Genomic DNA, 16198 nt, shown 5'->3' with positions numbered 1-16198 from the left:
ATAGCCACGCCGATTCATGGCGCAGAAGGAGTTGCCAATGAGGTGTGTCTCCTGCAGAAAAACTACATCGGGCGAGATTCGCTTCAAGAACTGCAGGACCACCCCACGTTTAATCCTGTCCCCCAGTCCATTCACGTTCCAGGACAAAAGAGTTAGTTCCCTACCCCCCATCATAGACAAGAGCCACCATTCGTCCCCCCGAGAGCACTATAGAGCTAGCACAATGATACTTTTGCCTTGTGGTGAAAACGAACAACACCCCCCCATCCCTACCCACCCACCCCAACAAAACTCCCCCCTCCCTGCACCCCTGCATGAGCCCGGACAGCCCCCCCAACGTGCAGTGTGCCTGTCGCCCCATATATATAATAAAAACTAGCTAAGCCCCCTAGAGGAGGAGGGAGAACCCCCCAAGAGACCCCACACAACCTCCATAGGAGGGGAAATTATACAGACAGATGCTTAATCGAGAGTGGCAACATTTTTGTCCAGAGTGAAGCCCAACATCACCCCCTCAGTCCCGATCCAGTGTGCCGTCTCCCCCCGCCGCCCCCCCCCCGCCCCCCAGATCACGATCCCCAGACAGAGTGTCCAGCCAGTCTCCGGCCACTTCGGGGCGATCAAAAAAGTGCGTGCGACCCTCTACCTCCACTCGCAGCTTGGCTGGAAAGAGCATTGCGTATTTAAGGTTCAAGTCCCGAAGACGGCGCTTGACGCCTTGGAAGCTCAGTCTCTGCTTCTGGACCGCTGGGGTGAAATCCGGATAAAAGTTCACCTCCATGTTGTCAAGCTTAACCGGCCCCAACAGTCTGGAGGCTTGCAGGATAGCGTCTCTGTCCCGAAAGTTGAAAATCCGGGCAATGAGGGGCCGCGGAGGGGCTCCGACCTTCGGCCTTCCCCCGGGAACCCTGTGGGCCCGCTCCACCGCGAAGAATTTACTCAGCCCCCGTGGCTGGAGATGGGTAGCGATCAGGTCCTCCACAAATAGGTCCGCCGCCGCTTCCTCCCGTCCCTCGGGTACTCCGATGATGCGGATGTTGTTTCTCCGGGCCCGACTCTCGGAGTCCTCCAGGCGCCGATCCATAAGCGCGCTCGCCTGACTAAGCCGGCGCACCTCTGTTTGTAGCGCCGCCACATCATTAGTAAGGCCCGATGCGGTGTGGGCCAAAGAATCAACTCGGTCGTTGGTCTTGGAAAGATCGGCCCTCACCAGGCCAACATCCACGAGGACCGAGTCGATCTTCTGTGCCAGTGTGTCGAACCGCTGGCCTACCGAGGCCTTCATCTCGGCAATGGCGCCCATGACATCCCGCAGAGTCAGATCCGTGGGCAGGTCCGGGGCATCAGGAGGGTCCTCAGGGGATTTGTGCGGTCCGCCGGGAGATCCCTTCTGGAGGGTATAGCGGTCCAAATTGTTGGCCTGATGGGTGGTGCCACGCCGGGTCGGCTTGGTCTTTGCCCGGTCTCCATCTTGTTTGGTGGCCATGGCCACTAGTCTCCCGGTCGCACCAGTCACGTCGTGAAAGGCAGGCAATCAGGGCCACAAGCTCCGGGGGGGGGCCACCCCCGATCGGCGGGGTGGGTCACAGCCGGCGGGCAGGCCAAGTCTCCCAGCGAGACCACACCAACACAAGGAGCCCCGCGACCCAACCCTGCAGTGATTGCAAGGGGGTGCGAAAGCGAAAGCGCGGGGTGCGCGTCTCGCCAGGCCCGGCCCGCCGCTGTTGTTCACTTTGTCACTGGGTCACCCCTCAGCGCAAATCCGGGGTCTGGCGAGGAGAAGGCCGCAGACTTCAATCGGTGCTCACTCCGGTGTCCGAGGTCCGAATTGACAACGGGAAACGGGTGCCACCTCAGCTCAGGCTCATCAACACATTCCCCTCATCCGAGACAGGATAAATTCAGGATAGTCGTGGGAGGTTGCGGAGGTCCTCGGGAGCCTCGCACCTACGCGGCCATCCTGGTTGCGCGCTAGGCTCCTCCTCCAGGATTTTCATTATTACATATATAAAATTCCACAGTCATAGTCACCACTGGAGTCATCAACAAGTCAAAAAAACACACGCCCAAATCTAAGACAACCCTATTGGCTTCGTGGTCACACAAGAGTGGAATTGACATTTCTCAACCTGATGGATAAATCTGTAAACAGGGGCACTCCTCAGTATCGGAACATAGGAATCTTCAAAAACCCTCTTGCTATAGTACTCTATTCATCTGAGAATTGGTTTCTCACTATGCCTAATTTCAGAAAACCACATATTGAAGGAAAAGCACTTCTCCTTTGTATGGTACAAAAAGTGGAAATGGTCACTCTCTTCACTTCCATAAAGGAACCAACCCGACCAAAATTAAGAAAAAGAACCAGAGGCCCTGCCTAGTTCTCTTGCTGCTCCCACGCTGCCTTGTCTGTCTCACCCTCCTCCTCTGATTGGCCTCTGTCCTTAGCACTTATATTGTGCTTTAGAAGTCAATAAACAAACATAACCATCTTTCCCCACAACCTAAGAATGAAATCTGTAGAGTCCCTCGGAGTTCTCCCTCGTCTCCTTCTTGTTTCATCTTTTACCTGTAACCTCATCATTACGAGCACCTTCAGCATCACTTTTTACATGAACGGTGATGAGACTCACCTTCTCGGTTGACTGGACAAAATCCAGGATCCATTTCCTTCTGACCTCATCTGCTGCCTTCATGTCTGGGTGGGGGTCAATAGGCTCAAGTTGAATACTCCCTAAACTGAGGCCAGTCTGTCTGGAAAATTAGACGATTTTTTGCTGCTTGCAACTCTGGCCTGCTGATATGCGTTCCAAGCATGTCTTCCTTGTCCAGGGGCGGCTCCTCCGCTATGGCGGAGGAGCGTCTCCCCACTGCTTTTAAGCAGTGCACTGCAAAGTTAAGGAAACATAAAATGATAATAACTTTGAATTATTATCATTTTATGTTTCCTGCTGCTTTGCAGCCGGGCGGGTGGACGTACCTAATCGGCTCTCGGAGCAGGGGAGGAGTGGTTTGCCCACTTCTAAGTGCGCAATCACTGTCTGGTTGGCCTTCTCGGGCCGCCCAAACCAGTCATGCACTCTTTCCCTACTCTCCATGCAGGCTGCATTACAGCCTGCATGGAGAACAAGCCCAGGCCCCCATTCCCTGGTTAAGCGTCAAACCAGGATACTCAAAACCAATCACAACGCTGCATTGCAGCCTTGTGATTAGTCAGGGGAGCCTTTTCTGTGCTACCTGTGCCTCAGTCCGACGAGGAGAGCAGGAGCAGAGACGCGGGACCCGGCGTGGCAAGGTAAGTGTTTATTTTATTACTATTTTTTTTACCGCCCCCGCGCACCTGCCACTCGAGAACAATGCCGGCCGCCACTGTCCTTGTCGAGTAGCTATTCTCTCAGTCATTCACTTCTTCTTGCTCTAAAATATTGTTGTAGCATCTTTTCTTCTCTGTCTTCTCTGTAGGGTTGTCCCATCTTGACTAAGGAAACAAGAGCCCTTCACACAGACCTTTGAAAGCTCAGAGAACAGCCCCAATCCACATACTAACAAAACTTACCAGGAAAAATCAAGTGGTCGCCTCCCTCATAGGCCTTCACTAGCTTCCAGTCACAAAATTACTTCCATTTGTAGCCCTCCTCACTGTTCTCACAGTACACCAGCCAGTAGTTCACCCGTCTCTTCCTCAAAAGTCTACCCTCAAATCCTCCTTGGACAACTGGTAGGTATATCAGGTTTCAAGCTTAAGAGTCATTCTGTCACAAGATATTGAACTTCTTTCCATCTTCTGTTTGCTTCCCGACAACTGACCTACATCACTGCAAACTGGCAAAGATCTGCTGATTCCTCCAATAATCTCTCCCCTTCACATTAAACAGACCTTGGCTGTGGTCATCCTCCCATACCCCTTTAATCAAACATTAGCCGCTGAGAGAAAGGATGGAGGATTGATACCGTCAACTGATGCTTTCCAGGAGAGGTAGAACAGCAAAGAGGCAAGTGAAAGTGCACTCACTCTTAAAGATCTACAGGTGTGGTGTATGAAGAAATCAGAATGTGGCTTCTCCAATCTGCAACTTGTTAAAAGCTCCAAAGGGCAAAAACAAACTTTCAATGGTGCTGCAGTATCCCTTTGGAATGATCTTCAAGTGAATCTAAGAACTCAGCCCGCTTTTCGTACATTCAGGAAGCATCTAAGCAGTTACCTTTACTGCCAACTCCTAAACTAAGCACATTTTATTTAATGAAAGTAATGAATCCTGTTTTGATCTTTTATGCAGTGCTTAATTTGTAAAAGAATGAGTGCTGGTGCCTAAAGCTCTGGTCAGAGTTAAATGTAGCTGCGTAGCATACCAAGGCTGCAGAGTCTTGAATACACATCATGCCAGTGGCTGCTTCGCTGCTAAGACAGAGGAGTACCACCCCACTGCTCTTTGAGGAGTGCACAAAGGAAAAATAAAATGATAATAACGCAATGTTATTATTTTTTTCTCTACTGAGGCAGTTTTACGGGGTGGGACGGGCTGGGCAGTCATCACAGCCGGCAGGGGGAGGAGTGGTTGGTGCACTCAAGTGCGCATGGACATGTTCTCCACCTGGCGGGATTGCATAGTCTGGGTGGAGAACATGCACAGGCTCCCACTCTCTGTCTGAGCGCCGAACCAGGCTGCTCAGACCAATCACAATGCTGTTGTCATGCTGGTGATGTGCTTTTTGCGACAAATGATGGATGGAATGCTGAATAAATCAAACATTCGCCGCCAGTCAAGAAATCTGGAATAAATCCATCGTTGTTTTGCTCACTACACCACCTCAGGTTGGACTCAGCCATATGCAAATCAGTCTTGACCGTGCTCCTCATGGAAACAGTCCAGCCCGAACTGCCAAGCCGGGTCCTCCCTGGACTGCAAACAGGCATCCTGGGACCGATTTTGGGATATATCACCCCTCTTCAGCCAGGCTAGCTTAAATCCAGTGGACCCAGGTCTGGGCATACTCATCCCACTTAGGGCAAAAAGTGCTGTGGCAACAAATGATGGAAGGAATGCTGAATAAAGCAAACATTCTCTCCCAGTCAAGAGATCTGAGTTAAATCCATTGTTATTTTGCTCAATACACCACCCCAGTTTGGACCCAGCCATGTGCAAATCAGTCTTGACCCTGCTCCTCATGGGAACTGTCCAGCCCAAACTGTCCCAGGATGCTTGTTTCTGGTGCAGGGCGGACCTGGCCTTGGCAGTTCGGGCCGAACTGTTCCCATGGGAATCAGGGTCAAGACTAATTTGCATATGGCTGGGTTTAAACTGGAATGGCATGGGGAGCCCAAAAAACGATGGATTTAGGCCCAGATCTCTGTACTGGGGTGGTAGTTGAAATTGTCAAACATTCTGTCCATCAATTGTTTGTTTTGCATTTGTCAATCCGAGTGGGATGGGTATGCCCAGACGTGGGTCCTGTGCTCTCCATGCCACTGAAGTCAAGCTGGGACAGGTATGCCCAGAGGTGGGTCCTGTGCTCTCCATGCCACTGAAGTCAAGCTAGCCTGGCTGATGAGGGGTGAAACCAGTCCCAGGATGCTTGTTTCAGGTCCAGGGAGGATCTGGCCTGACAATTTGGCTGTACTATCCCCATGGGGAGCAGGGTCAAGACTGATTTGCAAAAGGCTGGTTTTAAACTGGAGTGGCATGGGAAACAAAAAAAATGACGGATTCAGGTCCAGATCTCTGTACTGGGGTGAATGTTTGACACTGTTCAACATTCTGTCCATCAATTGTTCTTTTTGCATTTGTCATGCTGTGACAGCAGCATTGTGATTGGCTAGGGGAGTCTGGGTGCTGCCGGGAGCCATGAACAGAGGATGGAGGTGAGGTGGCGGGCGGAGTTCAGCAGGTAAGTCATTACCTAGCAGCCGCCACTTCATCATGCGTCTTTAATCTACTAACAGACACTTCCTACACATTCATCTCACTCTTGCAGGTCCCCACTTTCTCGATATGTGAAGGTTTTTTGTCATTGTCTTCCTCCATCTTTTTCCTTTGTGTGTTTTTCCCTCTCTTGCTCTCAGTAAATTTCTGCTGTGCAAAAATAAGAGCCAGTCACCATGGCTTTAAGTGGGCTGGGTCTTGCTGGTGCTCAGCGACTGGCAGTTCTAAAAAGCAGGTGTTGAGATGGGTCCCTGATGGCTCTCCATTTTTGCTCTCACCCTCAGGATGAAAAAAGTAAATCTTAACACTACAGCAGTACCACCCTTCACTGCCTTTGACGTAACTTCAAAGAGATTCGCTATTGTTCTTTTACAGTCTCACCATTTCAGAACTGAAGCATTTTCAATATGCTATAATACTAAGCCATGGTTATTGCTTATTTATCTTATGCAACTAACAACCATTGACAAAGCAAATTGTACTGGCTTGTTGTAAGTGTAATGTTACTTGTTGTATTATATATCTGGATGTATTGACAGAAATAGCAAAATACCAGTCGTGCCGCACACTAACCTAAGCACAGATTTTCAGCTTACGGGCTTCTAAGCCACGCCCTTAATTACATCGGTGACGTCCCTTTGAGAGACCCCCCAGTTTTTTTCATCCCACTTAAAGGCTTGCCGGTCACCAAACATGAGTGCCGGTGACCCCCACCAGCAACCACTTAATTAAATTAGGCAATGCTTTTATGTATCAAAGTTACCTCTTGTTTACTTGGTATATTTCCTGAACACTTTCTGTACAGCACATCTATAAATATCACTACGAAGTTAGACTTCAAAACAAAACAATTCTCTGAGGAATTTAAAACTCCGAAACAACAGGTCTTCAAAAAAATCGCTGTGCAGTGAAAGATTAAAAAAAAAACAGGTAAAGAGAGCGGTTGAAGAAATAAAGGGAAACAAAGCTACTGCAGACCAGCAGGTGGATATATAAATGGGGCAAACAGGGAAACAGACAATGAAGCATGGAAGCACAACAGAGTGCACAACAAAAACAGGTAAGTAAGTAAGTAAGAAACAGGAGGCGGGAGAGTTGGCCACATAGGGAGTAATGGGCGTGGGGGTTCTCTGCCGTTAAAGATAAAAATATATACAAGCATCAACAAAAAACGAACACTATGAAAGTTGGTTTCTGCATACTGCTAGATAACCTTCTTAGAGAGGCAAGAGACTGCACCCAGACTGTTATAGAATGAGCTATGATGCCATTAGGGCCGGCTTTAGCGCTGGTGGAGCTCGGTGCAACAGTCTTTTCACCTTCTTCTCCATGAATTCCCTCACTACCACTCTCCAACAGTGTCCCTCATCTCTTCCTGGCCCCTTTCGGACATGCATTTAATGTTTTAGGTCAAGCCTGGGCAGCGCATGCGCTGCTCTGCGAGGCATGCTGTATTCGAGTATGGACTTGAAGCCCCGCCCACACTCCGCCCATATTTGTCATTGGCTTGTGTCATTGTCCTTTGTAACTGCTGGCGTCCGATTCGTTCATAGGCTTGTTAGTACCTCCTTAGTACCGCCTTGCCTTCAGTTGTAACCTTCCATGAGGACAGGCCCTTTTACTTCAGTTGTTACATGGTACATCTTATTTAGTCTGTAAGCACTATTTTCTTTAATGAGTTTCACCTACTGCAGGCATGACTTGCTTTCTTGCAACATTCAGTGCGCCATGCACGCTTTCACTTTCCAAGCAGCCCGGGACAATGGCGGCTGCTTCTTTGAAATGGAATAGGTCTCAAATTTACAAGGGTTTGAGCTATTGGCATTGTAAATGACAATGCCGTTTACTTATGTGTTAATATCAAAACAGATAAATAAAAGCCATTGCCATTTACGATGCCAATAGCTTAAACTCTTGCAAATGCGAGACCTATTGCTTTGCAAATGCTTGTTCTGGTGCTACTCATGGTTCACTCGCTCTGTTCTGTGATCTGCATGGCATATGTTCTTTGCTGCAAGCACATTAACCAGTTGAGCTACTTTATGAGGAGCTAAAACTGCCAATAGGCAAAACTTCATTCTCTCTCCAGCAGGAACATTAATCACCAGAGCTATCTTGACATTTTTATTGTTGCCTGAAAACTGCTGGACACACAAGGAACTCTGCAGCATTTGCATTTAAACCCATACATTATTTTTTAACACAGTGCTCCAATGCAAGCTTTTTATGCTATTCTAGACAAGTTTCTATATGAATAGAACATTTTAATAGAAACATACCTAGTTCGAAGAAAAAGCACAAAGGATAATTTCTTTGCAACTCTCTCCATCTGGTGCATTTCGGAAGTATATTCAGGATTATTCTTGTTTAATCTGCGTTTCTAAAGTGTGTCTTCTGGAAGTGGCCATCCTTACATCTAGAAGCTTACTAATCGAGCCTTACGTCTGGTCCTTGACATTCTTTGACACAACTGTGGAGTAATTCTTGATGAAGGTTGAGCCAGTCACACAAAAGGCTAAAACAGTTTAGACAATGACCACCAACAGTGACTATAAAGACAGAAATTTGGATAGTGCTATACATTTACAAAGTAGCAGTGAGGTAATCCCTCTGCTTTTTGTCTCCGAGTGCCTTTTATTTTGATATGAAACGTGTTAGTCCAATAATCAAGAAATGCACAACGGTGATTTCACCGAATGCAACTTCTTAACATGTTGTTTAGTCCTTCAATTGTTGCATGCAAATATGATAATCAAGCTTATGTGAATACATCCATGTCAGTTAATTATTTCTGCTGAAACATGTTGTTATTCATTACAAACAAACAGCTTCCAGGAGGAGTGTGGGTGCGTGCTACTCTCAAAGAACATTGTTTAATAACTAGATATAGTGAAAGGGCATTGCACGACTTATTATTTATTGCTTATTCTTAAACTCTCTCTTCAACAGAGGCAATCTTTGCGGCACCAGCGCTATCAAGACAGGGTGGGCACAACTTTAGCTCCTACTTTATGTGAAGTTTACTCTGTGGCGGCAAGTCACCAACACCAGCTGACCAAGTGATGTGTTTGTTCTCCGATGTACCAAGAGGCGTTCTGACAGAAATAACAGGATTGCTATTCAGGCAGAATAAATGTCCTGTTGTTCTGAACCTCGTATGGATTGCGCACTCCCTTTGAAACTCAAGATAGTCTATTTATTTCCTAATATGCTAGATCTAGTATAGTGCCTAGAAGTAGAATACAAGAGTACAATACAAGAGTGTGAATGACAGAAATCTAATAACCACGCCAGAATATGTTTTGTTCACACTATTGGTTCATTTTGTAGCCGCTGTATCGTTTGTATTCTGTGTGGTTTCAATTCATATAATATTCAGGAGATTGGGCTTTTAAAATAAATATTTTAAAACATACATTGTGTTTCCAAGTACTCATTAAGTGTATAATTCATTTCTAAAAGAGGATTTGAGTTTCCACTAAGTGTCTCTGTCTCAATTCATGGAACTGATCGTCATCTGAAACACACTGTACGTAAATATTACTCAGTGGGTTGTGTATTGGCTGCAGTTCAACTGAACTTCTGTTTGGTTAGCAGATTGGCTCAGTCCTTAATGTCCTGGGGCCAGAAATTTGAATCATGTTGTCTAGATGTCTCTGTAAAACGTATCAGAGGTACTAACTAGGGAGCAGTTTTTACAGACATCAACAGTAATATCTTATGTGTTTCTTTATTGGGCTTTGCACACTATGTTGTGTTAGGTCATGTATTCCCATAGTAGACATGACTCTTGATATTTTTATGTGTAATCATAAATATTTTTATATTTCTATGTTGGGAGAGGCAGGTCCGCTGCATGGCTCTAGAGAGCGGGTACCCCTTAATTGTGTTCATCATAGTCAGCTGTAGTTTTTTTTACTAGCATCTTAGCACACATGACAATCATGTGTGTGCGCTGGAGGCATTTGTGACATGGGTTGAGACCCACAATGGTGCTCAGTTGTCTGGGGTGGCACACCAAGTGCACTCTCCTTACCAAGCATGGCTAGCGTCGACTCGCCAGAGTGTAGAGGACTCATAATGGTAGTAGACAAGCCATCCTTAGACCAGCTTCCTGTGCCCTCACTTCGAAGGGAGGGGGCACGTGTTAGTCAAGAACGCTCAGTTTCGCAACCATTCGCAGCCAGACTGCCAAGTGGGGCTGTGAGAGCAACACCTAATACAGCCCGCCTGGGTATGGAAGATTAAGGGAGGCATAAGCAGTGAATGTCACAGCTGTCAATGGTGCAGCAGGTACAGTGGCACTGGGTCCTGGGGGGATGGGGGTCCACAGTGGCTAAATCAGTGGTTGTTTTTTATTGCCAAACTACTGCCTCGTGGCCCAAGGTCCATGCTTGCTTTGGGGCCCATGGCACTCTTACTATGACACTGGACGAGAGGTGGTGCAGGGCATGAAAGTCAGCTCTTTTTGACTCATATAAATGCAATATAAAACAGCTACACAGATTTCAAAGCCTTTAACATCACACAGAAGCGCCCATAGGAAAATGCTGATACGTCCCCCTTACAGTGGTCTCTAGGGACCTTCTGTGCACATTATCAATCCACTGATTAATGAATAATTCATAGAATCAATACAGTACAATGCACTCACCAGAGAACTTCAGTTAGCCTTCCCTGAAACCTAGTGACCTATGCAAAAGTCAACCTCACCTCTACAGGTGGTGGGAAATTCGAAGTTGCTGTCCCCATGCTGTACAATGCAATATGCTCGGTATGAGAACTGGCACCAGTTGCAATTATCCATGTAACTGGCCAGATTACCTGTTTTTGCTTGCACCAGGCCAGGCGTATCCAGCACATATCCGCTACAACCAGATCTGTGTCAGACCTTCAGGCTAACCTAGTAGAGTAAATTACAGACTATGGGCCGATTCGCAAACATAAACTTAGACGTTTGGTCTAAACTTAGACCAAACATCTAAGTCTATGACTTTGGGAATTCACAAAGGGCTTTTACGAGTACTATCTTTATGTCCGCACTCTGCTGCGGACGTAAAGATATTACTTGTAAATGGCCATTGTGAATTCTCTTGCTGGGTCTCATCAACTATTTTCTTCTGTCATGAGAGGGGCAGCCCTCTCATGACAAAAGAGAATAGTCGATGAGACCCAGCGAAGAATATACGCCTGCATCAAAGCATGACCCTTCCTAGGGGCAGAGAAGGCAATGAGCAACTGAGTTGATTTTCAGAAATATTGAGTTCTTTGCAAGTAGAACTTTAAACATCGTTTAATGTCCAGTGAATGGAGTGCTCTCTCAGCTGGTGAAGATGGAGCTGAAAAGAAGGAAGGCAACATCACTGGGCTCATTTAGATGAAATGCGGAAGGGACCTTAGGAATAAAAGATGGATTGGTACGAAGAATTACTCTATCCTGAAGAAATTGCAGGTAAGGTTCCGTTGTTGTAAAGGCCTGAATTTCACTAATGCGTCTAGCTGACGTGATGGTCAACAGGAAAGCCACCTTCCAGGAGAAGTACTTTAAATCGCACTTGTGAATTGGTTCAAAGGGTGACTTTATAAGCTGTGACAGGACACTGTTCCATTGCCATAGCACTGGAGGATGTCTTATTGGAGGATAGGCCCTGAAAAGCCCCTCCATGAACCCCTTGATCAGTCTGTTAGACCACAAAGATAAGCAACGAGAACGTCGTCTATATCTGGATATTGCCGCTAAGTGCACCTTGATGGACGTATGCGCCAGAACAGCTATGAAAAGAGACAACGATAGGGCAAAATGTCCTCTGGTGGCAATGAGAGAGGATCACAAGAGTGCGGGGCACAACATATGCAAAATCTTTTCCACTTGGCCGAGCAGCACTTAATCATAGAAGGAGCTTGGGCTTTCTGCTATACTGCTTAACATTCATCAGAAATTGCTAGTTGTCCCAATTCTGTGTAATGAGGAGCCAACCCGACAAGTGTAGTGTGTGGATTTGAGGATGAACCTCTTGACCCTTGTTCATGGTGACAAGATTCTCTCTTGCCTGGAACAGGATTCGAGAAGACCGTGATAGGCGATACAGCTCTGTGAACCAGTAATGTCACGCCCACGCTGGGGTGATTAGGATGATGCAGCAAGGCTCCTGTTTGATCTTATGCAGAACCTTTGGAATGAGAGGAAACGGAGGTAATGTGTAAGCAAACGATCCCTCCCGAGAGAAGTGGAAGACATTTCCTGGAGAGCCTGGCTGAGGAAATGTGCTGGCGAAGAATCTGCATTTTTTCCTGAGAGACGTAGCGAACAGATCTAGGTTTGGAAACCCCTAACGGTGAAAAACTCTTTGTAGCTGATCTTTGTTTACCTCCCACTTGTGACTCTGCTTGGTGTCTCTGCTGAGGGAATCGGCCCAATCGATTTGGATTCCTGGCACATGCTGAACTTGTATTGATATCTCATGGGCTATCAGCTATTCCCAGATCTGCTGAGCCAGGATTGAGAGGGCTTGAGATCTTGTCCCACCTTTTTTCAGCAGAAGGAACATGGTGGTGTTGTCTGTGGGAATTAGGATAGACGATTTTCTGATCCTTGGCAGGAATGTTTGGAGGCCCAGAAAACCTGCTTTCAGTTCCAAGAGATTTATGTGACACTGAGCTTGCTGTGGATCTGTAATTCCTGCAGGTGGGCACCCTACCTGTCTATGGAAGCATCCAACATCATTACCAACTTTGGTTTTGTCCTGAGGAAGGCAAGACCTTGGGAAAGGTTGTCTCTGACTGCCCACCAGGACATTGCTGAAGTCATCACCGGTGTGATTGAAATGATGTCGTCGAATGAGCCTCAAGATTGAGTCCATTGAGCATCGAGCAGCTCCTGATGAGGTCTCATTCTTAGGGGACAGAGCAGAATCATCATTCCTAGCATTGACTTGTATGTCCTTACTGAAACACACTTTTTTGCGGACAGGCATTGTACTGTTTCCTGGAGACTAAGATCCTTTTTTGAGGGGAAGGCTTTTGAAAGTGTGGTATCCAGAGTTGCTCCTAGGAATACTATCGACCTGAAAAGAGATAAAGAGGACTTTTTAAGGTTGATTCTGAGACACAGGGAGTGAAATAGTCAAACAGAGGCGTCTGTCGATCTTTTGGCAGCCTTGACTAACCAGACGTCCAGGTAAGGAATACCTGGTTACCGGCTCGCAGCAGAAAAGCAGCCACTGGGGCCAAGCACTTGGTGAAGACTCACAGAGCTGACTTTAACCCGAAGGGTAGAACCTTGAATTGATAATGGCATCCTGCCACCTCGAACCTGAGAAAACGATTATGTTTTGGATGTATGGGAACATGAAAATACGAGTCCCTAAGATCCAGGGAGGACATACAGTCCCCTGCATCCATGAGAAGCAAGATTTCCTGGAGCGACAACATCCTGAAGGGTTGAGATTTGATGATCTTGTTCAACGACCTGATATCCATTACCTGACTCCGTTTACCCGTCTTTTTCTTTATTAAGGAGAAGAGAGAATAGAGCCCCAGATTGCGCTGATTTGGCGGCACCTCTTCGATAGCCTGCTTGGCGAGGAGAAATTTGACTTTCATCTTGAGGACTTGTAGATGAAGATGGGAAGTTCTTCGCGGAGGCAAATTTGGGGGATGTTGAACAAATTCCGGGGTGTGACCATGGCGGAATACATCTAACACCCATATGTCGAAAGATATAAGCTTCCAGTGATTGATGAATTTGGAGCAAGCAGGCTGAATTGAAGTGGGACTATGGTAACAAGGTCCTGTAGAACCTCATTTACTCTTGTTAGTTTTGTGAGCCCTTCCTCCTGACAGTGGGTGCTGATGTCGCACCACAACCTCAAATTAAGTCAAAATCAGTCCATGTACATCCAATTTTTCTTTTCCAAAATGATCTTCTTTATTTTTCATATATTAAAATGACATTTAAGAACAGCCAGAGCAGCCGACGCGTTTCGTCCACTTGGGACTTCTTCAGGGCTGCAAAGTATATATATAAAACAATGTATAAATACAATGAATACCCACATACAATATATACAGAACAAACAACATTATTATAAATCTTAGACAAATGCACATAAAGTACTAACGAGACGGAAGACAGAGGACAATAATAAACTAAACATGTCAGGACATAAACAAATTAAAAACAAGGTTATAAATCAGTTAATCCTTGCTATTGATTTATATTCAATAGTTTTCGATATCAGTAAGTAATCAACTCTATGGCATGTTTCCGGGTGAGTAGGAATTTTAAAACTGCACAATTGTGTGATGCGACTGGTTTTTAGAAGATTGCATAAACCATCGTTAGTTGGGTCAGAGGGGATAAAAGTAGCTATCAACAGGCTCAAAGTGGTGTCACCGGAAGTGGCAAGAGAAAAGGAAGGCGGTTCAAAGATGTACCCACCGTAAGAGATAATACATCTGTTTATGTGATTCTTTCTTGAGAATACAGGAGTATCATTCAGAGTCACTAGAAAAGGTCAAAAAATGGAGGAGCATTACTCAGCGTAGTGTTCTAATATTCGCAGAGTGTCAAAGGTACATTTTATGTAACGAAAACCTACGGATTTAAGCAAAAAGTGGAGTACAAAATCTATCAAAGGGTTCATTCAAAGTCACTGATAAAAGTCAAAAAAATAAAGGGTCATTACTCAACGTAATGTTTTAATATTCGCAAAAAACAGAGTGACAAGGGTACATCTTATGTTAATGATAACCTAAGGAGTTAAACAGGAAGTGGAGTACACAGCTTAGGAGGGATTCATCCGAAATGTCACGGAGACCAAAAACAGATTCATCAATAGAGGTTACCCTGTGCCCCTCATGAATAAGATCGAAAAGAGGGCTTACAAGGTAAAGAGAGAAAATACTCTGGAGAAAAAAACATCACGTACTGAACGCAAGAAACAATCTACCACTGCTCTTGTTACCACCTTCAATAAAGATAGTAATCGGATTTATAACATCTTGAGGAAACATTGGAGATTACTATGTGAAATACCGGGTTTAAAAGATGAAATCCCTAGCACACCCAGGGTAACCTACAGACGGGGTCAAAGCCTGAGGAACATTCTATGCCCCAGCTTTGTAACGTCCCCCAAACCCCCAAACTGGCTGACAGAGGGCAACGGGGGCTTCTTTACATGTATGAAATGTAATGTCTGTAAACTGGGAAGAAACAAAACACGTACGTTCAGATACAACACGGATAAAACACACAAGATCAAGCACACCATCACGTGCAAATCAACTTTTGTAACATACATCCTAGGCTGTCCATGTAACATCATTTATGTAGGCAGCACAAAAAGGGAACTTAAGACCAGAATACAGGAACACCTAAGAGCGGCAGTAAAAGGTGATTCCAAGTATCCCCTTACTACACACATCCAGGAAAAAGGGCACAAGCCAAATGAACTGTGGTTCTTTGGGATAGATCATATACAACCATCCCCCAGAGGAGGGAATAGGGAGTTGGAATTGAGACGCAACGAGGCAGGTTGGATATGTAGGCTCCGATGTGTGGAAATGGGGCATAACACAGAATCTGAAATGCATTATTTCCTGTAGAGATCATGAGATGTAAGAACACCTTAGTCCAACCACAGATGACTATGTATTTTGCATATGAATTTTTAGTATCATCTACTCATCTTTTCCGATTAAGTTAACCTTATCCCCTGCTGTTCTGGAAAGGCTAAATGTCGATACCGATATGCATTTCTGTGTGGTAATTATTGGGAATTATGTATGAATCCAGAACGCGGAATTTTGACAACTGCCACGTTATGTGCCTTCACTCACTGTGATTGTTATTATCATGTGCTCCTGGTATAGCCTAGCTCACGTTGTTGATTTACATATGTTCATTCACTGTGATTGCGATTATTATGTGCTCTTGGTATAGCCTAGCTCATGCTGCTGATTTACATATGCTTAACCTTGTTGCCTTACCAAACTGTATTTTCCTGTTTTGTTTTTGAATTGACAATATTTATGTGATTATGTGATTATGCACATCCATGTTGGATTTATGGTTCACTATAGTTGAACCTTATTGTGACATTTGTACTTCGGCCACAACAAGTGACTTCACTCACAGCTATTTGAAATGTGTTTGATAATTCGAAATGTATCCGATACACATATCGGCATTTTTATCTTATTTTTCTGATAAGGATCTCATGTGTTTTGTACACACCATAAAGTATTAGGACCTATAGCCTCCGGTGCACATCACC

The 16198-nt window shown here is 45.6% G+C and overlaps 1 long non-coding RNA gene across 1 annotated transcript in view; it reads right to left on the bottom strand.

Annotated features, from left to right (window-relative positions):
- Window positions 1–14386: 14386 nt before the first annotated feature.
- Window positions 14387–16198, bottom strand: part of LOC146833476 (uncharacterized) — a 35829-nt gene continuing 34017 nt past the window's right edge. Inside the window, exon 4 of the long non-coding RNA XR_014960244.1 lies at window positions 14387–14427. This is a non-coding gene — a long non-coding RNA (uncharacterized LOC146833476). The remainder of the gene's footprint in view (window positions 14428–16198) is intronic.

Source organism: Triturus cristatus, chromosome 4_2 (assembly GCF_964204655.1).
Source record: "Triturus cristatus chromosome 4_2, aTriCri1.1, whole genome shotgun sequence".
NCBI classification, from domain to species: domain Eukaryota; kingdom Metazoa; phylum Chordata; class Amphibia; order Caudata; family Salamandridae; genus Triturus; species Triturus cristatus.
Note: the sequence above shows the minus strand (reverse complement) of the source record. Positions and strands in the feature narration are given on the sequence as shown.